Here is a 27,336-nt window from a genome sequence, read left to right as displayed (position 1 = left end):
CGAGGAAAGAAGGTCTTTTTGGGACTCAATGTAACTTGTGGCATAGAATCTCAACTATTAAACTGGCTTGGTGATGTCAGACCTAAGAGATGCAAATGAAACAAAAGTTTAGAGGAAACACAAGTCCAGGGTTGAATACTAAATCACAGGAGCTATTGAGAGACACTGTTTTGGTGAAGGTTGTTTCTCTTTTTCATACAGAAAGCACCAGAGTACCACCTGTCATTTTCAAAAGCAAAGTCAGTTTTGCCAACCACCCGTGAATGACAAATAAAGCTTTATATGAAACACAAGGACATATTATGCGCTATTGTGTGTTCTGCTAAGTGCTAATTTATCTGGCTTGTTCTCTTCAGCAAACACACGCACAGACACATGAAATAATCCATCTAATTATGTAGCTATTTGGGAGAAAAACAAAGCAAGGTGTTTTTGTCTGAAACAGAAGGTACATGATACAACAAAGGTTTCATCAAAACCTAACACAGTTAATGAAAATAAATGAAGTGGGGTAGCTGTAACAATTTTCGAACAAATAAACATTTTCCAGTTTTAAATTTAGGGTAGACCCAGCTGCCTTTCATAAATAGTTGAGTACTTTCTTTTATTTTTTGATAGTCCTTACTTGAAAATGGCTAATAGGCCTTGTGGCTTTCCACTATAAAATCTGGTTTAAAATAGCTTATATAGATATTTCTTTATGTTCTTTTTCTATTGCTTGTATTTGATCCTTTCTCTGTCATTATATATATGCCTCTTTTTTTACCAGTAGACAGCTGCTATTCACAATAATTGCCAGGGCAGTCAATTATACTTTAAATAGGCCCACTTGAGGGCAAATGAGCGTATGGTAGTCTAAATTGTGCTGGAGACATATTATACACAAAGACTGTCATTTCAAGCATCTGGAACATGACAAATATTATTTGGAAGCAGTGCAGTATATATATATATATATATATATATATAGTATGTGTATGTATCAGTATAGCAATACTCAAGGAACTGTGTTTGCATGCTTTGCAAGGCAGGTATCTATCTATCCATCAATATCTCTCTATATACAAATATGTATTTGTACACAGAGACACAAACATACACGCATTTATAAAATGCATACAAATGAATGCCTAAACTGCACACCAAATGCCTGATTTCCTGTAATGCGTGTCTATTTTTACAAACTGAAAGAGGACAAGTGATCCTTTGTAACAGTAATTATTAAATATTCACTTTTCCCTAATATTATAGAGTAGTATCGAACTGGAAACAAGCAATATCCACTTAATTTGTCAAATTAGTTGCTCATTTTTCTTTCTTCTGGGAGCATGCATTATAAGCACTCTTGCTTTACTGAAGTGATAATATAAAATGAGGTAGATTAGAATAACATTAAGATCAACATAGTTAAAGCTTCATAAGAAATATGCAATGAAACTCAAGACTGCACTGCTTTCAAGATTATGTAAATAATGATAAATAACCAAAATCTCAAATGTCAGAATAGAGCATTTGAGAAAATGAAACACACAACCTAAACCAAGCGAAGTATATTTAGTATGGTGATTTATTTTTTACAGAAACAGCCTTAAAGGATTACAAAATAGCAAAATTTTATAGTTAAGGTAATAAAGAAAACAACTAGAATTAATTTCTACAGTGCTATTAAGTTCTTCCAAAATGACAATTTACATTGCAGGGACTGATTCTGAGAGATGCTGAGCATTTTCTGTTAGATCCCTTGAGAGCTCTGGTTATTGAGCATCTTTTAAGTTTAGGATGATCATAATTGCTCAATTCCACATGAGGAAGTAATAAAGTCCATCACTGCATGAATGCATTTATAGATAAGTTGCATCTTACTATATCCATTCTAGAAAGGAAGAATGCACAAAACTGGCCAAAAACTTTGCTCTGAAGGTGTTCCATTATTAAACTATAACTAAAGCTCTAGCTCAAAATAGCCTTTTATTTTAAACTTATATATTTAAAAAATAGCATAGTACAGGTAGTAGTACAGGGAGGAAAGAGCATGAAAAAATATACAAAAGTTTGCAGATGCAATTTTAGAAAATAGATTAAAACAAAGTAGAATTAGGAAGCGACGTTCATCAGCAAATCAGAACAGTGTAAAAGGCAATTAAAAGCTGACAAAAATAGTGCATTTAGCAACATACACAGACAAAATATGAGTTTGCAAGGAATATGCTCAGCTGAGATTTCCTTTGTTGCAGACTTAATTAAAAATTTGGGATTATCAAAGTATCATACTCATAGCCAGTGTATTTAACATGCCTTTAAAACTTTGTAAAAACCTCCGGGTCTCTAAGGCATTGGCCATTTTACAGCTGAGAAAATGGTTAATAACAAAATTTTTCAAATTAAGCATGTGCTCCTTCGTGATTCAATTCTATTTCTTGCCCAGTAAGGGCAAGATGTAAGAAAGGACTTGACTGATTTTGTCCAAAGATCTAGTTTTAAAAAATCCTCCACTCAGCCGTTCCTTGGTCCTGCAAGCCCAATTTCAGCCAATGACCCATATTTGAGGTTCTGGTTCTTCTTCCAACACTATTCTTTTGATAGGACCTAGTAGCTCAGCATTCTTTCTGTGACATAAACACATCTGGAGCACCAAATAACAGCAGTTTTGTTTTGAAGGTTATTCTCCACCTGCCTTCTTTTATTTATAACTCTGTGCACAAACATTCAGAATTTTGCAGGCCAGAAAGTCAACTACTGACTGTTACCCTTTAAACTGGAGTGTTTTGGTATGGGAAGAGGAAGACCTTACCTCTGATCTCTGCCCTCAGATTCTCTTGTGTATTTTAAGTGACACAGCTACTGAGGAAAAACAACCACCCACAAAAACCATAAATGGTAGTGGAAGCAGAAGCTTACCCCAGGAGACCTCCATGTTTACATGAATGCCTGAACCACTAGGCAATGGAAGCCTGTTTACTCGTACACCCACTTCTCTCCAGAGTTTGTGCACAGATGAAACTGGAAAGGTAATTGTAGAAGCAAAAAGTATTCATTTCAGAAAAAAAATCATAGTTATTTTTCAGTTACACTGTAAACAGTCAATAACACAAATAACTAAGTGCGTTTATTTTTCTTTCAGTGTTGAATAAAGCCAAGGAGAAATATGTCTTGAGAAAAATCTCTGAGCTGAGAGAGATAAAAGTATTAGGATGTCTGTATGTCACAGTCAATTAGAAGGTTACCTTCTTATCATTACTGCTTATCATAACTGAAGGAAATGGGCCCTCCTGATTGGCAGAAATTAGTTAAACCAGCTTAGACTAGATTCAAGTGCCATCTGTTCAGTGCTCTAGACATACAAATTATGAAGTCTGTATTAATGACTAGGGAGCAAGTAACTAAAAGGTTCAAAGTGTTTCCCTTTCAATGAAAATGTTCAGTTCTAAATCTGAAAAAGGCTATCCTGCTAATAATGTCTTCTGATCTTTATAATGCCTCCTCTATGTGTTTTTATTTATTACATCATCAACAAATGATGGTGTAGAACATTTTCAGTTGCTAAAGAGGATTGGTATAGCCCATGAGAGCCTTGAAGCCTGGATGCTTGCTAATCTCATGGAGAGGCATATTTCTAGAGGCAGACCAATCTCCAGCATACAAATAATTAGGATAGAACTGGAATCACAGAATCATAGAATGGTATGGATTGGAAGGGACCTTATAGATCATCTAGTTGCAACCCCCATGCCACAGACAGGAACAACTTCCACTGGACCAGGTTGCTCAGAGCCCCATCCAAACTGACCTTGAGCACTGCCAGGAATGGAGCATCCACAGCTTCTCTGGGAAACCTGTTCCAGTGCTTCATACCCCGCAGTAAAGGATTTCTTCCAAGTATCTATCTAAACCTTCAGTAGGTTTGTCCTATCACAGCAATCTCTTGTTAACAAGTCCTGCTCTATCATTCTTGCAGGCTCCCTTCAGGTTTGGGAAGCTGCAATTAGGCCATTCTCAATTTTTCAGGCTGAAAAATTCCAGTTCTCTCAGCCTTTCCTCACAGGAGAGATGTTTCATTCCTCCAATTTATTTGGTGGCCCTCCTCTGGCTGTCTCCAGAGGTCCCTGTGCCTCCTGTGCTGGGAGCCCAGCTCTGTGTGCAGTGCTCCAGGTGGGTCTCAGCAGAGCAGAGCAGAGCAGAGGGGCAGAATCCCCTCCCTGCCCTGCTGCCCACGGGGCTCTGGGTGCAGCCCAGGGCACGTTTGGCTCTCTGGGCTGGGAGTGCCATGGCTGGGCCATGTGCAGCCTCTCACCCACAGCACCCCAAAGCCCTTCAGCTGCTCTCAATCTATTAATCCCCCAGTCAGGAGTTACCCTAGCATAGGTGCAGCACATTGCTGCTGGTCTTGTTAAACCCCCGAAAGATTTCCGTGGGCCCACTTGTCAAGGTAATTTTTGCTCATAATAAATAAGCATTCTTGTAAATATTATTTGTTTGAAAATGTAAAATTCTTTTGAGCAGTATGGCACTCTACTATGGGCAAGAATTTACAACCGTGTTTAAAAAATATTACTGCAAAATTATTTTGTTTCATGTCCTTTTCTGCAGAGGTTCAGTTCACTGATAAATCACCAATGAAGCATGTTGAACACATACATAGCTGTATGCGAAAAGAAGACTGAAATGGAAAATTACTTTGAAATAAAAGGAAAGAAATCCTCACTGTGATTTCACTATCATCTTGGCTGAATAATTTTTCTTATGTACAAAAATGGTAAATTTCTTCATTCAAACCCATGGAATGAAACAACCATTCCCTCTTCAGTTCCAGTCTTAAATTACTACATAACTGAATGTTCTTTCAAAAATGTTGCCATGCTATGCACAAACAATGCTCACAAAGAAATTAAAGAAATCAGGAAAGTGGATTTGAAGATTAACTAATAAGAGTTTTGTTTTAGATAGACCATGTTGGTGCTGATTATAAACTGAGCACGTTGTGCAGTTCAAAATGAAAAAAAGTATATGAAAATATTGCTTATGTGTTGTTTGTAAATGGTGAAATCTGTAAATAAACTGAAATTTTCTTGGGTATGTTTGTTATTCATAATTACATGCCAAATAATGCCTGCGTAATTATTGAGCCTGAATTGATCCATAAATGGCTTTATGCTGGTGTTCAATATTTGACACAGGCTGTGACTTAAAGCTTGGAGCTGTCTCCTAGCTCGGAATGAGCCTGACAGCTCCAGAGTTCTGTCACTACAGAGGTCAGAAAGATTGCTGCAGCTGAAGAAAAGATCAAACATTTTAAAAAATATTCCTTGCATCTCTGCCACAAGTACTTATAAACAGCAAGGACACCACGTTTCTAATAAAGAAAAAGATTAATATTCTTGACATCCAAGTTCCTTTCTACAGTTGCCCCTTTAACATTCTAGACACCCCCATTGCTTCCCTTCAGTGATTGTATTCCTGTTATCCATTTCATGTCATTTAGCTTAGCTCATAATACATTAATTTACTCAGTTAAACTTGTTTCTGCTTTTCCAAGTTTCTCGATACACGAGCAACTACTAATCTGTATAGGCATAGAGATTTACCATCTTTGAGGGTCCACTATATTGGATAACAGTATCAAGATGGTGACAGAGCATAACAGAATTTAAAAAAAAAAGTTTACTCAAATGAATTTTGATTGATAAATAAGACAACAGTCTCTGAACTGTTTCTGACATGTTAGAAGGTATGAAATGAGAAATATAATCATGTAAAGAAGACTAGACCTCTTGCTTTGCAATATAAAGGTAATTCAATAAAATATGCTAAAGAAATGCTACACTTTTTTATTTTTAATAAAATTTCACCTATTTCAACCAAAATTGAAACTCTCAATGGAAGTTTAAAACCAGAAAATTTCAGTCCTCTATTTCTAGTAGACATGTTCTTCATTGGAATATTTGCACTGGGTTGGACAATTTTCAGTAATTTTTAACATATTATCAATTATATTAAATATTCAAACAATGGATTAAACAATTACAGAATGGTTTCTTTAAGACTCTTAGGCCTAGACTAAGACTTTTGATGTAGTCTTTAGTGCTTCTTATCATAAGAAAGTATCTCAGCAATGTGAATTCGCATTTTCTATATGGAAGCTTCCTGGGTGACTCATGAGGCCTTTAAAAGGCAGCATAAGTGATCAAGGAGTCAAAGTACCTCATAATATTGAAAATTTTAATGCTGTCATCAATAAGTAGGACTGAAAGATGGACTCTCAGGTCACTCAACTCTCATCATAGGACTAATCAGAATTGAAGACTTACTAATTTCTTCTTTGCTAAATTCAACTTCTTAATGAAGAGTTGTTCCAGTCAGTTACCCTTTCAGAAGGTAAAAGGGAACTGAATTTGTTCATCTCATTCTTTAAAGGAAAAGGTAGAATAACTACTTAACTCAATTAGACAAAAATCCTGCAAAGATTCCCCGAGAGAATTTTTCTTTCTGAAAGAGATGTTAGACCTCACTTTTGAATTTATGCTGAAAGAAGAATAGTGACAGGAAAGAATGTCAGAGATCTTCATAGGAATTGTAGCGCATGGACTTGTAAAAAAATGTGTAACTACACTGGGAAATTTGCTGGCCAAAATTTCTGCCTATGTTAATCAAGATCAGTCTATAGTCCATATTCTATAGAACATGGTCCAAAAAAACTATATTCTATGAGAATACAGAAGTTTGATTTTTCCAGACGTGGAAAACTGTTTTGGCAACATTGCAGGTTCTTTTCAAGAGATAAAAAAAAATAAAAAAAAGTAAAATGCTGAGTCACTTCCTTGTTTAATATTCCAAGTTACTAATAAAGAATGTTTCAGATTCTCTCATCTGGAAGAGAATTTGCTCCACTTTTCTGAACATACTTTATTTGTGTCAGTAGCATAATAATCTTTCACAATTTTAATTCTCCAAGATACATGCTAAAATAGAATGTGACTTTTTGCAGCTACACAATTCAAATATGTTTGAAAAGATGATAGAACACTACAAAATATAATCCTAGATCAAATCAAGCGAAAGGAAATCTTTTCAGTTGGGGTTTTCTTGTCATAGGATTTCCTGGTGCACTGGGAAATAGTAGAAATCAGTTCACAATAAATAAATTTCTGCCTTTGTGCTGACCTGCACCTTGAAAATGTATGAACAACATCTGTAATTTGAAAAGTCTACTTAATTAATTTTGTGAGGTATAAGGGTGATTTACCACAGTATATTGAAGATCTTAAACAGAACATGGGGAATAGAAAGATTTCAACACTTTATTCTACCTTATGAGTTTACAAATATAACCTATGACATTCTCAGACTGAGAATTATTCCAATTAATTTACTCAATATTAAGGAATCTCACAGCTCTTGAATTAAATAAATTAATTTAGAGAAACCAGAATTGCATCTAAATGATGGGGTAAGTACCCCCAAAACTTTTAAGTAAAAAATACTTTAAAAAATAAACTATTATTATAATTTTACTGCTATATAAACAAAAGGTATTTGCACGTATATAAATTTTGACTGTACAAAATGAAATCTCCACATTTACAGCACTGAAACATAGGGAAAGGAATTCTGAAATATTTTACAATGACAGTGATGAAACACTGTACCAGGCTGACTGGAGAGGTCACAGATGCCCCATCCCAGGAAATTTTCAAAGCATGGTGGAAAGGACTTGTTACAACATGATTTTGTTGAATGCCCCTGCGCACTGCAGAAGGGAGTGGAACTAGATGATATTCTATGATTCTGCGATTAAAAATCTATAGAGAAAAGTTTCTGAGTTGAAAAATAAAAAGTAAGAGAAATGGAATTCCTATGTTACAGGCATCTATTGACACAGGACAACTTCTAAATGGATTTCAATTTACTTTAAGGAGTTCTTGGATCTGTTGGATGCTTTTTTCCCTATTCTTTCCTTTCCTCTTCAACTTGTTCGTGGTCAAAGTACATATTAAAAATGCAAAGGTAAAGACCAATCAGCTGGTTGGATGGGGTATTACATTTGTGATATTACATTTGTGAAAACACTGAAGGCATAAAATTCAGGAATGTCTTTATCCAGGTTAAAAAATTACAAAAGGTTTTCAAATGCATGTGTTTTTCTCTCCAAAACAGGACATAATTGAGACCACTTACATCAGTCCTGCATTTCCTGCTGGGTCTTCCTGAAAGAATCTGAAGTAACCACACAACCCACAGTTTTTTAACACTTAAGTCCAAGTCCATATAAAAATATATGCTAAACAAAAGGACAATGTTTTGAAAGATATATGGATGGCACTGATATTTATTGTTGCAGTTGTGTGGAGGAACAGCAGGCTATGTAGGTTCCAGCAGTAACCAGCCAAGAAAGTCAATCTCACATGCCATCACTGTGATATCTTTTGTGTCTAACTGTGTCTTTTTGGGGCAAAAATCTTCTCATCCACATTATAACCAAATAACATGTTCACCAGAGTTTCTGGGTTAAACCTATAAACAAAAAAGCATCTGGAGAATTTCAATCTGAAATGATGGAAGAAAAAAACCCCCATAATTGTAAGATGTTGACAATGGTTTGCAAATCTTAGTGTTTTTGTCCTTAAATTTCTGCATCACACCATGGTCCAAGGAAGAGTGTAAAACTGAAAAAGATAATCAGCCTCATTGAGTTTCTATTGAATTCCTTCTGTACTCTCTTAGACTGCTGTTAGTTTATGTTTTATCTGTAAAAACTGAAGTAGAACAAATAGTATGGAACAACTTAAATAACATAAATGGATACACTTACATGTTTTGAGTGTCCTTCAGCAGTCATAAACTGTATTTAAAAATTATTAGCATATTAAAATATCAAAAATTAGTATGAAATAATTAAAATTCCCAGACATGACAATATATCTGAGAACATCCTTCTTCAGTTTGTGTTAATTGTTAAGGTTATCTTTTTTTTTGCTCATGTTTTTGGTGACATAATTTTGTTATATCTTTTAATGGCCATAAAAATATTATCTATTATAACAGATATTTTTAGCTGTTTTCACTATTTGACAGTTTTGACAGACATTATTGATTTGGTCGGCAACTGTGGCTAACCAGAAGGGGACAATGTGACAGTTTTATGTAACAAAAGGCACGGTGTCATGTCAACTGAACTAAATGTTGTACAAAGTGACAGCAGGACAAAAATGCCTTTCAGACTTAATTTTCTGCTTCATTTTTTCTACCATCAATACGTAAGGCAGTGCAGTAGGTGACACAAATTAGCAGGATAGAGCAAAAGGTCTATCCCTGTTTCTGTTGCTATACTTGACTTCCTTCCACTAAGGTAATCTCCAATTATTTAAAGTGTGAATGGAAAAGAAGAGCAGCTTAGAGTAATCAACCTACCTGTTTAGGAGAAAATATATCCCTTATCAGGATTCTTTATATTTTTCTCCTGGGTGGCTTTTTGGAAAAGATGAAAGAAAAAAGTCCCCCATCTGCCAGGTCATGCCTACAAGACACATTCTGTCAAGTCTTAAAAGCAACAAGAGCTTTGCCTGTGGGATACCTATAATTATTATGTGGAGCGGCCTTGCGCCTGCTGTAGCTCATTGTTCTGCTAACACAACCCGAATGAGAACAGTGGCTCCAGGCTGTGAGTTGATAAAGTGCAACTTTTCGATTTTGCTCTTCTATGGCTGTAGCATTGTGCAGAGTATGTGAGTGACATCTTTGGCCTTCCTTTGGGCTGAGCAGATTGAATCTGTCACGCTGAGTTAAACAATGACTAGGGGACACAACCTTAGCAGGGCCTGTCATTTTTTCCCACTAATTCAATCTACATTTAATCAATGAAAGTAATTTCTTGTTTGTTTAAGTCTCATATCCAATGGATCTAGAGGATCCTGAAGTACTGCACCTCCACCCTGACCTTCTCCCCTGTTAGAACTTGGACTAGTATATCAAGAATGGAATTGGTGAAAATTGCACATTTCAAGGTTGTCATGTTGCTCAACTATATATTTAGTCTCCTTTTGTGTTTATATATAGAATCAGAGTGTCATTTTCCAGTTCATTTTTCTCAGAGATTCAGTGCAAAAGAAATTGGCTGAAGCAATACCCCCAAGAGCAACAGCAATGGACTGTTAAGAAATAAAATGCACCCTCTTACAGGAGCATGGCTGTCCACATGTATGTCTCATATGTGAAAATCCTAACAGAAGGATATTTCTTCCTTGGTACAGGCTATCACTATTATTGAAAGTAACCAGTAGTGACTTATGCAAGTTCAAGGACTTTATTGATCGGTTTAGCTGGTCTTAATCAGAATCTGTCTTCTTTTCCACTCATAGTGATTAAATAAGTCTAAGAGAGCCTGACATCAAGTCTTTGACTTTTTATTGGTTCGCAGTAAGTGCTGTGCTCAGCACTTCAGTAGCCAGCAACTGCTGGCTAGTTAAAAACTCAAGGAAGTTAAAAATTCAAGGGAAGTTTTACAAGAGAAAAAATTCAAAATCTATACAACACGATAAATATATCAAGTAGAAGCAAGAGATCACATATAAGTTTTCATGCTTTCTGAATTTTTCCAGTTTTTTTTAAACAAACAGCACATTTTAAACAAAATAAAAGGAGGAAATTAGTAGATGTCTAATCATAAATATGAGCAGAAAAAAAAGCTGTATTTTTGAGTTACATTCAATATTTTAACCTGATTTTGCCTGGCTATTCTTGGGAAACTTGTGGAGAGAAAAACAAGCAAAATAAAAGATTCAACTATGATTTTCGGGCAATATGTATTTTCTCTTTTTAAAAAGTATAAATCTATAAATACATTTACATATAAAGATATTTTCAATAATTGAATGTGTTTTTCTAAAGGCATAAGCAGAAATTGAAACATGCTTTCTACCTATAGAGATTATTCCCCTTGAGAATACCCGGCTGGAAGGGGAACTCGAGGATCACGTGTTCCAGTCTATCTTGGCAAAAGCACAAGATGGTCTAGACAAGATGGCCCAGCACCCTATTCACATGAATCTTTAAAGTGTTCAACATTGGGGAAGCCCACCACTTCCCTGGGGAGATTGTTTCAACAATCTGATTGTTCTCATTGCGAATTTTTTTCCTCTCGTGTCCATTTGGAATCTCCCTAGGAGCAGCTTGTGCTCAAGAGGCTCTCTTTTGTGCAACTCCATGTGAAAAGGTCTTTTGGCAGGATGAATTTCCTTTCCAAAGTGTCCACTTCCCCTCTCAGTTTGGTATCACCAGCAAACTTTTATCAGGGTTTGCCAGGATCCCACCATGGATCACTTATGAAGAAATCAAACAGTGCTGGGCCCAAAGCTGATCCCCAGGGACCCCACTTGCAACAGGCTGCCAATGTGAAAAGGAGCGAGGCATCACCACCCTCTGAGTGCTGCCTGTCAGCCAGTTCCCCACCCACTGCATGGACCACTTCACTAGAATGTGGTGCACCAGCTGTTCTGGGAGGAGGCTTTGACAAAGCACACCAAAGCTCTCGGAGAAATCCAGGCAGACCATGCCTACAGCTAGTCCCAGGTCAGCTTATGAGGTTATTCTGCCATAGAAGGCAATCAGGTTTGTCATTCACAGTTTGCTCTTGGTGATTCCATGCTGGCTTTTCCCAATCACATGCTACATCTGACTTGTGACAGTCCCCAGGAGGACTAATTCTATAACTTTAATAGGGACTAAAGTAAGACATGAGCCTGTAATTTCCTGGATCCTCTTCTAAGCCCTTCTTATTGATATAAGGGGTATTAATGCCAATTTATGCACTTGGTGGCATTATACAATGGGGTGACATTAGCCTTCTTCCATTTTTCTCAGATATGCCTCAATCTATCTCCTTGATATGTCTAAGATTATGGAGAGAGGCCATGCAGTGAAGTCAGTTCTCTTAACACCCATATGTAGATAGTTTCAGGGCCCATTGATTTCTACTCAAAACTTTTCAGATATTTTCTCCTGGAAGGCTGTGTCCCTCTTGTGACTCCCTATCAAGTCAGCAGATACACATCTCAGTACCCCATGACAGAGCCACCAACTGTGTGGTCTTGTTCCATTTGGTGGAATACTTTGTGTGCTTCTAGCACAGTTTCTTCTTGCAGACCTTGCTCATGGGTTAAAGCTTCATATTGCAAAAAAATCAAAGGGTGGAGATGGAAGCAGAATCCTGTTTGTATAGGTCATAAGATGTTGTATTTTTGGTAGCGTCCCTCACAGGAACATCGTTCTAAAACCATTTGTCTATCCCAAACTTGGCCCCTCCAATAACACAAACAAAACACCTTTTAACTGTTTCCTTCAGCTCAGATGGCTTATGCAACAGATATATAAACATATTTTACCTTTTTTATAGTAGAAGTGTCTGTGCAGTTATTACAACCTACTAGCTCCAGTGTCTCTTTCCTTACGTACTCCATCTGAGTGTAAGCATAAGATCTCTCAGTGGCTTTCTCTGTAGAAACACTGGTTCTGGCTCAGAGGTGAGTGTTCACCACCTTTACAGGGACCTAGAGCATCTCCTTCATTTGTTGCACTACAGGCAGTGTGCAGGGACCTCCTGCACAAACCACTGCAACATCTTGAATCCTGTTTGGCCTCCCTGGCCTAAGCTCTACTCAGGGGTAGTTGCTACTGGTAAGCCCAAGCTACATCAGCCTCCCTTGCTAGAGCTGCCAGCTTCAGCTAGGACTCTGCGCTTTCTCATGGGTTTTCCTGACTCCAGAAACACTGCTGTACCCCTGGATCCAGCACCCAGTAATAGAACTTACTGTTGCCACCTTTATGTACCTCAAGACTGAGTCCTTTTTTAATGCAAAACAATCACAGAATAACGGAACGTGCTGAGTTGGAAAAGACTACAGGGATTGTTGAGCCCAGCTTATGGCCCTGCACAGGACCATCCCCAAGAATCACACCATGTGCCCAAGAATATTGTCCAAACTCTTGAACTCTCTCAGGTTCCCTGGGGAGCCCGTTCCAGCGTCCAACCTCTGGGTGAAGAATCCTTTTCTAATGGCCAACCGAATCCCACCCTGACCCACGTTTTGTCCACACCCTTAGGTCCTATGATAGGTCACACAGAGAAGAGATCAGTGTCTGCCCTTCCTCCTCCCCTCCCAAGGAAGTTGTAACTGCAGTGAGGTCCCCCCTCAGTCTCCTCTTCTCCAGGCTGAGCAGACCAAGTGACCTCAGCTGCTCTCACATGGCTTAGCCTCAAGGCCCTTCTGTTGTGGTTCGTTTGTGGTCCCTGAAGGCCCCCTGAGCTGTATGCTTGCTGGTAGCAGCAGGCAGGCAAGCAGACTCCACACGGTTCTGAGGGGGCTAATTAGATGTTTATTAGGGTTTATTAGATGCTAATTAGGGTTTATTTGGGGTTCCATCCCTGGGAGCAGCATGGTTTCTGAGGGGGAAGGGGGGAAGTGGGAAGGAAAGAGGGAGACCCTAGGGAGAAAGGGGCCAAGAATGAGCTTGATTTTCCTGGCACAGCTAAGCAAGGAGATTCAAAGCGGCTGTGGAATAAGATTTGGGCCAACGGGATTACAGATACATGATACTTCAGGGGAGGATCACAGGCTTGGAATAAACCATACCTTTTCAAGGTGTGAGACAGAGCATACCATTTAAAGAAAATGTAACACCACACCCTTCACCATCTCTGTTGTTCTCCTTTGGATGCTCTCTAATAGTTTAATAACTTGATTATACTGTGGCACCCAGGAATGCCCCCAGCACTGGAGGTGAGGCTGCCCCAGTGCAGAGCAGAGCAGGACAATCCCCTCCCTTGCCTGGCTGCTGATGCTGTCCCTGATGCTCCCAGGACACGCTTGGCCCTCCTGGCTGCCAGGGCACTGCTGGCTCATGTTCAGCTTGCCATGGACCAGAGCCCCAGGGCCCTTTCCATGGCACTGCTGTCCAGCCTCTCATTCCCCAGGCTGTCTGTACATCCAGGGCTGCCCCATGCCAGGTGCAGAATCAAAGAGCATGGGCCATAGGATGGAACCCTGCAGAACTCCACTTGTTACGGGTCACAGATCCCAAATCTGATGTCCCCCCCATTCACTGTAACCCTTTGTGCCTGACCTGTGAGCCAGTTGCTCACCCACCACAGGATGTATTTTTCCACCTCTGTGCTGGAAGGATGGAAAGAAGGGTACAGTGAGAGACAGAAACAAAGTTTTTAACTGAAATCCAAAATGACCACATCAACTGTCTTCCCTTGATCAAGTAGGTTGGTCACCTTGCAATAAAAGCAAGATTTGATACGCAGGACTTTTCTTCTCATGAAACTGTGCTGGCTGTGACTAAGGACTGCATTGTTTTTCAAATATTTTTCAATCCTCACCCATAATAACCTTCTCCACATTTACCAGGCACTGAAGTGAGGCTGACAGACCTGTAGTTTCTGTGGTCCTCTTTTTGGCCCTTCTTGAAAATCAGCAGAATATTCACCAGCTTTCAGTCATCTGGGACCTTTCCAGATTCCCAAGACCATTGAAAAATCATTGAGAGAAGTTTTGCAATGACATCAGCCAGTTCTTTGAGGATTCTCAGATGAATCCCATCAGGCCCATAGATTTGTAGGGATCCAGCTGCAGCAGCTGATAACTGCAGAGTTTTAGGGTTAACTGGGAGTTGATAATTTTTGCACAGTCATGGTCCTCCAGCTCACAGTATTGAGACTGCCACTCCATTATCTGTGCAGTAGACAAAGGAAAAGAATATGTTAAACACCTCTGCCTTGTCCATGTCCCTGTTTGTGGGGGGACCATCCTTATCCTCTAATGGGATTATGTTATTTTTTCACTGCTCTTTGCCATTAATATATTTGAGAAAAACCTTTTTATTGTCCCTCACATTTTGGAGCAGCTTAAGCTCTGGCTGCACAAATCTTCTCCCTACAGTGACAAGCAGCATTTCTGTGTGCTTCCCACGTCACCCAGTCTTGCTTTCACTGGACATACATTCTCCTTTTTTGCCTTATTTCCAAGAAAAAATTCTTTTTCTGACAAGCAGCCTTCTGCCTCATCTGCTTGACTTGTGATATCTGGATACCAGAATAGCCTTCAAAGAACCTTACTAGCATTCTAGACCTGTCTCATTTTGAGTATTGAGGAATTTTGCTTTATTCCTGCTTATTTATGTTAATAAATAAGCAGGAATAAGTGAAGGTGTAAGAAGGTCCTTTAGAACTGTGAAGCTGAACAACTGGCAGCAAAACTTGTTTCCTCAAATAATGCTCAATTCTTCTTCAAATAATGCTAAATCCCAGACAGACAGCCAAACTGCTAGCGCATCACGCCAAAATAAGAACCAAATAGGCAAAATTTTCTGACCACACCTAATAGATCTCCTTCTTGGAGCAGGGGAAGCCCCACCCACAGCCAAAGGGTAGGGAAGGTCTTCTGCAGTGTCGAGGACATGAGGTCTTTGTAGCAGAAACTCAGTCCCAAAAAAGAGCGAGCTCACTCAGCAGGGCTGTGTGCTGGGGGAGTGCATACAGTAATAATGGCTTAGGGTCCTAATGCAATCTATCTCTGCTTGGCTTGCCAGCATGGAGTCAGGGTATAATAGCATTAGTAAGAATATATGACAGAAATAAAATAATATGATTTTATTCCAAGATAAATGAAAGGGTTGTGTGGCAGGGAGGTTTCAAAACAAAGTTCATTCGATTTTGGGAAGCAGTAACAATACAGCACATCACTACATTTGGTTTACCAGGTGTAGACATTTGACATTCAAAAGACACAAGATGCTCAAAAAGTAACAGATAAATTAAAATGAATTTGAGGAAAAGTAACATGACTAACTATTTTTATGTTTTAAAATTTAACAATAGTAATGCACAAACACATGGTTCCAGCACCTTATGAATAGTGGAGTATAGCATGAAAACAACTTAGAACTAGCAGAGATTTTAAAATCCTTCCACTTATGAATTAGATCATTAAATGTGGACAGTTATTTCTATCATCTAACCAACTACTTTTGGAAGTGACTCTAAAAATTTATTACTGGTAATATGATCTTATCTTTCTCTAAATCATTTGTCATTTTAATTACTTTTCAGGCATGTCCACACACTCTTATATGGGAAATGAACATAGAGACTCGTGAACAAGAGGCAGCAAAGCAGCTCCACAAAAGGTGACCTGTGAGTTCTGGACAATGGCAAGCTGGATAGGAGTCAGCAGCGCCCTGGCAGCCAGGAGTGGCTGAGGTCACTCGGTCTGTTCAGCCTGGAGGAGAGCAAACTGGGGGAAAACCTCATCATAGTCTAAAGCTTCCTCTTGGGGGAGAGTGGAGGGGTAGTCACTGATCTCTCTGGTCACCAGTGGAAGGACCCACACAAATGTCCTGAAGCTGTGTCAGGCATGGTTTAGTTTGGATATTAGGAAAAGGCTGTTCACACAGAGGGTGGTTGGCAGGTGCAACAGGGTCGCCAGGGAAGCAGCCATGGTATCAAGCATGTCTGATTTCAAAAAAAAAACCAAATGGATGATTCTCTCAGGCACATGATGTGGTTTCTGAAGGTTGTTCTGTTCCAAGCCAGGTGCTAGGTTTTGGAGATCCTTGTGGGTCCCTTTCAGGTCAGGATACACTAGAATTTCATGATTGCAATCAGAGTGTAATTCAGGTCAGTTAAAGTTGTTTGGGTTTTTTAGCTGCTTCTCTCCTAAAATAACCCAGCAATGAAAGAGTAGGACCACAGCCCATCCGCACTGATGCTTCACAGCAAAGAAGACAAACGTGCTCCATTGTCAGTCACCCTGTAAGAACTTGATTGAATAATCTTGAGTACACCTATAACATTCAACATGTGTATAAATATTTGGCTGACTAGTACCTACATTGAAGAGCAAGCTTCACTGCATTTTTCTGTGGCCTGACCTGCCCTGCAAATTACAGAAATATGTTCTCATCCTGTTGGCAGCTTTTCCCTGTCACTGGAGTAGGATAAACTGAGTGTGAAGGATGACATACTGAAGTGAGCTACCAAATATATTTGGAACAGGATCCAAACATGTTTTCAGAATGTATTATTTGGGGCTTGTTTCAGGACCATCTCTCTGCAAATACTTCCTTACTTCTCACATTTTTATCAGATCTATTTGAAGTTAAAATTGCAGCCATATGTTATAAAAAATCCAAACCCAAAGAATGATAATGAAACTGAAGTGATAAATTATTCAAGAAAGTCCTGTCTTTAAACTCATAATTTATTTTTGTCAAAAAGAGTAACAAAAAAGAAGTCCTAGGAAAAAAACCTAAGTATTCAGGAAGTAACTGAAAATAAATTGTTAATTTGAGCTGTGCACCATAAGGAGAAAGAAATTTCTGGGTTTGTTTCAAACCCTTTTCTACCTCAGTATTTCTGGACAGCACTTGCACCTTCAGAAGATTCACAATATTCCTATTGTGAAATTCCTATTTTTCTTCCATTCTCCTCATAGATGCCTCTGCACACCTTGCATAAGACCAGTCAAGGAAAATAAAGCAGATGGGCACAGACAAATGGCAGAAGGAGAGGTAGCACCTTTGGCTTTTTTATTTTAACAGTTTTCACTGTGCCTAGCACAGTGAAGTGCTATAATAACATGATTAACAAAAGCAGTAGGAATTTAATATCCCAAGGAGAGAGTGGGTTGGAGAGGGGCCAGCCAAAGTTAGTATATGCCTTTAGGAAATTCCCACTGATGGGTTTGAAATACAACTATTCAAAAAGAGAGGGAGAGATACTAGAGTGTGGAAAAAACCCCAAACAAATAAACAAACAAACAGGCTGAAGTGAGAACAACATCAGGTGACAAAAAGGAGGGAGAAAACTCAGAATCCTCCCAGAGCATTCTCAGAGGTCTCATTCCTGATTTGCACAGTGAAGAGAGTAGCTATCCCCCCTTAGTCACCCCAGGTGAGACACAAATGAAACAGAAAATTGCACTTGTACTTTTTGCAGCTAAAAGAAAACGTGAATGTTAAATCCGTTCATGGTTATTTCAGATGTATATATATCTTAGTACTTACATAAAAACTAAATAATTCTAAGAAATTCTGGTACTAATTAAAATTTGTTGATGCGCTATAACCATCAAAATGAAAGGTCGTACTCCTAAATATAATAAATCCAACCAATAAAAAAGAAGAAACGGGGAAGGAAAGATCAGCTTGATTCCTCACATGTATCTTTTATATATATGTGATATACATAAGATATGTGATATGCAAAAGATATACAAATATCTTTTCCATGTTTTTCTGGTACCTGTGCATGGAAGTCTGAGAAGGCAATCAGCCATATTTCTCAATAAATATGTATAAATATATAACGCATAAATAATCATAAATATAATCTGTACTGATTGTGCAATGTCAGTTCTGGAACAGCCATTTTCCTTTTCTTTCAAACAGAAAGGATGCCAAAACCTTACTGGATTTATCATGATTATAAAAGCCATTATGAACAATTTCTGCCCATGATGCAAAACCATGATAATAATCACATTCTTTATTTGCTTTGAAGGTGTGAAAGACTGATCCTTAGTAGTACGTTAACTATATGTGCTGGCTTCAGGTGGGGTAGAGTTAATTTCTTTCACAAGGGCTGAATGCAGGATTGATAGTAGAGAGATATTTTTGTTGTTGCTTAGCAGGGCTTACACAGAGGCAAGGCCCTTTCCAGGAGGAAGCACAGCCAGGATGGGTGGCCCCAACTAACCAAAGGGATATTCCAGACCATGTGACATCATGCTCAGCATATAAATGGGGAAGAAGAAGGAGGGAACATGTGTAGCATTGAAATTTATTTTCCCAAGTAACTTTTAGTGTGATGGGGCCCTGCTCTCCTGGAGATGGCTGAACCCTACCTGCCCATGGGAAGTGATGACTTAAATCCTTGGTTTGGAATGTGCAAAGCAATGCTTTGCTTGTGTGTGCAGCTTTTGCTGCCACTATGAAACTGTCTTTATCTCAACCCATGATTTCCATAGCTTTTACCTTTCCAGTTCTCTCCCTGATCCCTTTGGTGGGGGAGCAAGCAAGTGGCTGGCTGTAGTTAAAAAACAACACCGAACCAGCTTAAGATGTCAAAGCTCTGATTTTTGCCATCATGAGCGATAGATATTTAAAAGACATACTTCTCTTTTTTGAATATTAAAAACCACTTGAAAGCAGGTGTGTGAACAAGTAGTAACATTTGAAAATAATGAGAAAATTATTTCAAGGTCTCTGCTAGACAGTAGTGAAGTGTTTCCTTGGAAGTACGTCGTTTAGAGTCCAAAAGATTATCACTGTAACTTCTACTTGATGTACATATTAATGAATAATTGATATGTAAAAGAGACATCAAATTAATTATGGACACGACTCTCTGAACCTGAGAATTGCACTAGGACTTAATTTAACCCTCTATTTTTTCTCTCTTCCGTGATATCCTTTGATAAAGTGAAAAAAACTATAAGGGTCAGTTGATGTAAGAGGTGCTTCTCTGCATTCAGCACTGATGTACCTGGTAAGGTCAAGAGTGGAGGCTTCTAAGAGTGTTCTTAACACAAATAATATCAAGAGTGCAGCTTCTAAACCTTGCGAGTATGGTGCTACTTCTCCAACAGGCAGACATAGAGTGTGGGTCAACAAACAGGAGCAAAGTTTGTATATCATATATGAAAAAAGGCCCTCTGCGGTATTCCTCCTCATGGGAATCTAAACAAAATGGCGACATGGTGAAGAAGGGAATTGCTAATGATCAGAAAGAATAAACCCAAGCTTCTTGTTCTACTTTTTCTGTAGGGCTGTTTGTTTTCTTTTTATTTTCTTTTTTTTTTTTTTTTTTTTTGTTTCTTTTTCTTGCCTTCCCATATACTCTTCTTTTAGTGTGACCTCATGGACTTTCTGCCTAGCTTCCACTTCTGACACTCACTGTACAGGGAGTTAGTCTGGTCAGTGTCAGAAAACAGAAGCATTCAAAGAATGTCACAGTTTTTCTTCCACAGAGGTTTGATATTCTGAAGGAATTGTACATTGATTTATGTAAGTAATGGTTAAAACTTACATAATTTGAGCTATGACTACTAGAGTTTATCCTTATTTAAGTTTGGGGGTTTGAATTGTTTTATGATTTCAAAATTTTCTGAAACAAAATGCTAAATCTTTTCAAACTCTTCCCTTTCCAGCTCTGTAAAGCATGATTTAATTGTACCACCATTCATCATCCCAACCATTTATATTGAATCAGCCTCAAGTTCCTTTCTATGGATATAAAGTATGTGTTCTATATTCTGACCAATTATACACACTATGAACGAAGCTTTTTACTGATGGAAAGAAATTTAGAAATGCATTTCTTTAGAAAAGTGTAAACCAGAATACTTAGGAGTGCTTAGGTACAGTTAAGTAGAGGATGCATTCTCAGAACAGGAATAAACATAGAGCATAATTATTACTTCCAGGTGAAGCTAGAGAATTTGGTTTTAAAGAAAAAGATAGCAGACAAAGGAATGGTATTTTTACACATTAATTCCTTGGCACTTAGCTCTTCTTGTGTGTTCCTCCATACTCACCTTATCTGTACTCTACTGACCCTAGATTCTACTTAAATTCGAGTAGCACTCAGCACTCATCTCATTTGATATTTTTAATAATTTGACAACATTCCTCTTATTCAATCTTAGGCAGACCTTCTGACTTCAAAACCATTCAGCTAAATGTCACAATATCAGGGCAAGAAAAGCATTCTCATTTGCCATTCTGTCAACTCTGCATCACCAGCCTACTCTGTGATCTTCGCACCAACCTTGATCTTTAACATTTCACCATCATTTTTTTTTTCATATTACTAACTTTTCACAGAAAATCTCTTAAAGGGACTATTTTGTTAATTTTCTTTCAGCTTAATTCCTACATGCTTTGTGGTGTCCTTCTATTTATACACCTCTTAGCCCAAACAGGGGAAGGATATTCCTGTCCACCTTTACCAGTCTGTTAAGACTTGTTCCATGGTTCCATCTTTGCCCACCTATGTGTCTAGTTTGATAAATGTGCTCAGAAGAGCCATCATTATTTTTTACTCTACATGCACCTGGTAGTATTTACCTCACCAAAGCCTTTGTTGACTTTCTCTGCTGCAATTTCTCCTCCCCTTACTCACACAGGACTCTCTATAAGACCAGCCCACTGTTTTGTGAGCAAAATTCCTTCCACTGAGCTGAAAACATTTAATGAGCACAGGTCATTGTGAGTAAGGAATAGGTAGCAGCCTTTCAGTATATTCACAAATATTCTTTTCATGTTGGACAAATACTAACAGGATAGAAAAGTGTTAATATGCTCAGAATGACTTAGCTACTGTATTAATTATAATTACACATATATATATAAATATTTGATTCTGTGAATGGCATACAGAGGTGAAATGAAATAATTTTTGCTGGTGTCCGTCTCTCAAAATCTGCTAAAGAAATAATCAACAAAACTAACTCTTAGATGGATGAAGTTGAAAAAGTGAATCTTACTAGTAAAAAAGTAAATTTTTCTTCCTTAGGAAACTAATTTTTTCTAGCAATGTAAAGCAGATGATACAAACATGAAAGCTTACCTTTATAAGATAATAATATTTTTTAAAAAGAGAAAGATTTAGAAGGAAAGAAATATACTTTACATGTCTAAACAATATGTTTCACTTAAGTCATTGGCTACTGTAATTACAGCAATAAATCTAGGAAGTGAAGGACTTAGTTTTCCAAAGGTAGAAGTTAAATACCATGAAAAACATCGTATTATATCATACCATAATCTTCAGACACATCATGCATACTAGAGTGCATATAAAATATAAAAAGATTTAAACACACAGAATTAGAGAAGAAAAAAAGCAGAATACTAGACAGAAAAGTCAGATTCAGAAGAAAAAAAAACTTAAGCATAGTACTTGAAAAAAATAGGCAAATAGTAATTTCTCAATAAGAAGTACTATTGAAAATAAAGAACTAAGTTCTGCAAAGCTCAAAAAAAATGTAGACTAAATTCCCTGCGGTAGAGAATTACGCATTTTTCCCCAACTTGTTTTGATAACCTTTAAAGCCAAGAAAATTACTTTAAACTTTCTCCATTTAATATAAAAATGTAAACCCACCTTCCCATTCCACTTTCTACTTGCAGCAATTTTATTATATTACTGCAATAATCAGCTGAGACCCATTAAGTGTTAGTTTGACCTGCTTCTCAAGTATCTAAGCAGATGCAGCTGGAACAAAAACAGATGGAAGGTGTAAATGAGAAGATTCAATTAACATTTTTTTCTCCTTCTCATATAAGTTTCAAAAAGAAACTCCCCCAGGACTGAAAGTGATCCCTTAATTTAAGAAATATATTTTTTATCTATTCAAAATAAAAAATATTAATGTCATTGTATGTCCTTTGGCTCAGCCTGGGAAACTTGAGGACTAGTGGGTTCATGATATGACTACAAGAACAATGAAATCAAGTGGAACCAAAAGTGGGCAATTGCCATCTAACGCACAAATGGTAGGGCCTTATGCATATTTAATTTATGCAAACAGGAGTAAAAAAATTTGTACAAGAGTTTGCTGCAGAATTAGTTATTGTTTAATTTTTTACTTTATCAAACATAATAAAAATCTAACTTTTGTGTATTAAGATGGTCGCAGACATAATAGACTTTAATCTCATGGTTTTTTTGGTACAGATCTGGTTTAAGTGGAACACAGTAGAGGATCACTGCAGAGAAATATAAACAGATTACTTTTGTTTAAATATTAGCCTAAAGAGGTTGATTCCAGCTTAAGTTAAATGCAGACATGGTCTAAAATTCTGGTTTGCATCATAGCACCACATAATTTATGACTTTAGGAGTGTTTTATAATGAAGTTGTGACCAGGTCCGTAAACAATATCTTGCAGGTAGCCTGAAATAACATAATTAAATTATATTGCAATACATATTATAAACAACAACCACATCTGTAAAGGAAAGAAAGAAATTTCACTGAAGTCCACATTTATCACACCTCCATTTATTACCTGCAGTGGCAAGGCTAGAGCTTTAAAGCTCAAGCTAATTTTTTAGTCACTGACAGAGATACTTGCAGGGGTTTTCGTTCTCTGAAGATCTTTGTATTTTCCCTGCTTTGTGTTATAGATATTTATGCACATTCATGGCCCTATAAAATACACCTTTGAATTTTCCAAGGCAGTACCTTACCTGCAGTATGATAACTTGAATATTATTATTAGTAGTGGTATTAGTATTACACATTATTAGATATGATGATGATGGTGAGAAAAATAATAATAGTGATAATAAATATCTGTTTCTTCTATTTTCTTCATTGTTTATAAGTTACTTGTTTTTGCAACATTAATCACAGTTTTTAGTAAGCACATGTTTAAGCCCTGCCGGATCAAAGTCTAATGAACAAAATAATGAGAACATCTCTTCTATGTGTCTGAACACATATACAGGAAAGCCAATGGGAAAGCCAGAAAAAGGAGCTAAATAGTTGAAGATTTTCTATGAAATAAAACATCTGACCTGGGAGAGATTAAGAGGTCTGTCTGAGAATGTGTATCTGTATCAGAGAGGGCATATTCTCAGAAACAGACTGCAGCTGAAAATGTCTTGTAAATCCATTTTGAGGATGTAAGAACAATAACTGACTTCAAAATCCAAATGCAAATCAGTCAGAGGAAGAGGAAGGAGCTGAAGTAGTAGATGAAGAGCTGTAGTAGCTTTGGAAGAAAATAGAAGCTGTCTCAATCTTTCTGATCAATCCAATAAACCTGTTCTAGAATAATTTCTAGACTGAGTTTGAGAACACAGAAAATATATTGGTGTGTGTCTATTCAGGAATCTTCTCAGAATTTAAGTGTAAAGCTGCCTGGTGGCATCACACGTCAGATGTCTGCACACATTCCTAGAACAAGTATTTAAGATTAATAAGCTCCCTAATCACCTTCGTAGCCCTCTATTGGACTTACTCCAGATGCTCCATGAATTCCTCTTGTACTGAGGAGCCCAGAACTGAACACAGAGCTCCAGGTGAGGCCCTCCAGGACTGAGCTGAGGGGCAGAATCCCCTGCCCTAGACCTGCTGGCCTAATGCATCCCAGGACACCATTGTCTTTCTTGGCCACTTGTGTATCAGGTAGTGATGAAAGAAGCACCTAAAACTCTTCCAGCTGAAAAAGGATATCTAGTTGTCTTTAAAAGGATATTTAAGGATGATGCAGCTTGATTCAAGTAAAGCTTGTGTTGTTCACAGATTCCTAGGAATAAAAAAGAAGGTAGTTTGCTACTGGAGAGTTGTCTACAGGTTTTTTAAATAAAACTAAACATGCATAGAGTTTTTCACTTTAAAATTTGTATCTTTTTACTCAGAGTTCTAATTAGAATTCTTATACTTCCAATGTTTCAGTTAATATGCTAATAATATATGACTGTCTTTTCTGTGCTAGTGGCAATGACTTAGTTTTACATTATTATTTTTTATCTCAAGGATGCATTAATAAAAAAAAATCTTTCTTCTCTAAATTCTTTCTAACACTTAGCCACAATGAAAACTCACTTCAGACACTCTTCCTGTCCATTGAAAATGTAGACCTGTCTTCACCAAACATGGAAATTCCTTTGTAAAGCACTGCAACTCTGCAACAAATCAGCACAAGTGTGTGGCAGCCTCCTTATCAGTTAACATAAACACCTACAAGTGGACTAGAGAGAAAGACCAAATATGACTTTTTACACTCAAATGTGGCTGAGAATTAATAATGTCCTAGAAAAGACAGTTTATTATCCTTTTTAAGCATAGGAAGTCTGTTTTATTTTTCTCCATAGAGTAAGTACACGACACTTTCTGTTTACAAGTAGTTTTGGATCAAAAAAAGTTAGCATTATTTTCTAATAAACAGTGCAGTTAAAAAAGCAATAGTGAATTTTCAAAGAAGTTGCAGCTTGAGTGAACAAGAGCAACTGAGTATGCAGTATGTGAATGGTAAATCAGCAAGTGATAAAGGGCATAAAGGAGTAATCACTGCATGTTCCTAGTTCATATATAAAATACATAATGCCATTCTTCTCCTGCTTTGTGCCTGGCAGTATGCTACACGGCGATTAGGAAAAAGCTTCATTGAACTCTTTCTCTCTTGTATACAAAAGAGATGGACTGTAAACAATAATGTATGTCTAGACTGTCCTCTGAGAATAGCCCCCAAGGCCATCCTTACAACAAGATTTGCTGTTCAGATGGACAGCAAACATGAATGCAGAGTCCAAGAGTGCTGAGCGAGTGCTGAGGGAGCAGGCTTCAGCCACAGGGGAGCCAGCCTAGACAAGCTGCCTGGGGGCTGCCCCAAGACCTGGATGTATGGAAGGCAGAGGCATGGTTCCCTGCTGGCAGCCACCTACCTATGGCTGCAGAGCCCTATTGCTGTCTGAAATGTAAATTATTGTGAAGAAATATTCAGGGAATTTAAATTAGTCACTTTAGCAAAGCCTATACCCAGGTGGGCATATGTAACTAGTTATTTAAGGAAAAGCCTGCATTTAAAGAAATTATGTTGTCCAGCTGCTTACAGATTGCTCTATAGATTTTGTTTCTTCCCAAATTTGGTCTCAAATGAACACGCATTTGATTTAGTTACTCTTAAAACTAATGGCTTACTGATGCATAAAAATTTTACTGTCAGTAACAATGTTCCCTCTCTTTCAGTGCATGTCTTATGAAAGAAATGTACTGTTTATCATAGTGTGTTGAGGAGGTATGAAGACTGAGGTCTTCAAACAGAATGTGCATGGTGTAGTACAGCACACAGAGAGTATGTGTGCTTTTGACAGGCAGAATCCTCACTGTATTGATAGGAATAGTTGCATCTCTGTGAAAAATCATCACATGAAGTCACCAGAATACAGGGAACAATGCGACTTGTACATGAAGAAAGTGCAAAGAAAAAGGGCAAACTTGTTGAAAATTGACGTGGTTGAAAATAGATGTCTTTCATGCTGGAGGTCCTCTACCTTCACTCCTGTGTTCGTGTTGCACATCTTAACTGAGTCATGCAGGGCTATTCCATAGGAAGGACAGACCTCAAAACCTCCCTTTCCTTTGTTAAGGAAACATTCCTGCCTGACCGTCCAAGCGACTCCAGTACCTGAACTGGGACCAAGGCCCCTTTGCATCTGTCGGCTTCAGTGACCTGGTGGGTGCCCCACCTGACTCCCTACACACACCCCTCAAACAGTCAGGCAAGGCTTCCTCATTGACTTAACCCCAAATTTCCCATAGCTATCTCAGACATTAAGATACTTCAAATAGCCTAATACATGAATAATGAAATAACAACTTGAGCTGGGTGCTTTGAAGGAGGGAGCCTGAGCAAAGGACACCCCTGTCACTTAATGACCTCACAGTCTAAGAAAAGGAAGGTCGAGCCTCATCAGCTCCTGCCATGTCTCTCAGTGTTGGTCCCCTGGCAGCAGGTCCCAGTGCCCTTTGTTATGCAAAGGCTCAGCAGTTCAGGGCTGCTTGCCTTGGGCTCCTGCCACCCAGAGCTCAACCTGCACAGCTCCACTGCAGCTGCACCCAGAGCTACCTGCCCTGAATGTGTTCCTCAACACCTAAACCAGCAAAGATCCTTATTTATTGTCTCCAGAGACAGAACTTGAATCTTTATTCTGATGAGTAACATAATCACTGTCCCATAGATCTGTGGTCATTAATTAAATGCTCTTCTGTTTCTCTCATCCTCAGTGACCTATACCTACTCCTTCTATCTGAAAAAAGGATAGAAGGAAACTTTCTAGGCCACTCTCACCATGTTTCGATGAGTCATTACCACTGAGAATCACTCTTTTCTCTATTTTAATACCTGACTAGCACTCATAAAGTTTAAAAACACAAAAGTAGCAAACTGTACTACTTCTGAAGCTGGTGAATATCTCCGGGTCTCTACCTACTACCTTAACGCACATGGCCACTTTGGTTTTTTTTAACTGCCACATTCCAAAGTCATTTTGAGCTCATTTAGTTGCCTTTTTCTTCTTTGGTCTGGTAATTTCATTCTGAAAATTTTGACTTTCTCATCTTGCCTTTGTATACATGCAATCAACACTTCAAAATTATTTTTAGAGTTCTTATATCAAGCTCTTCTCTTTCTTCCTCTTCCCACTTTTAGGATCAATAACCCAGCAATAAGTGCAGATATTCTCTCTGATATCTTTAAAATATAAGTGCCATTCATCATCTGAGGTGTCAGCATATATCTTGCAATAACCATTATTTTTGCATTATGAAGG

This window comes from Melozone crissalis, unplaced genomic scaffold (genome assembly GCF_028551555.1).
Source record: "Melozone crissalis strain CALT ecotype California unplaced genomic scaffold, PUWL_Pcris_2 ptg000005l_1, whole genome shotgun sequence".
Classification (NCBI taxonomy): domain Eukaryota; kingdom Metazoa; phylum Chordata; class Aves; order Passeriformes; family Passerellidae; genus Melozone; species Melozone crissalis.
The sequence above is the reverse complement of the archived record's forward strand: the minus strand, read 5'-3'. Positions refer to the sequence as shown.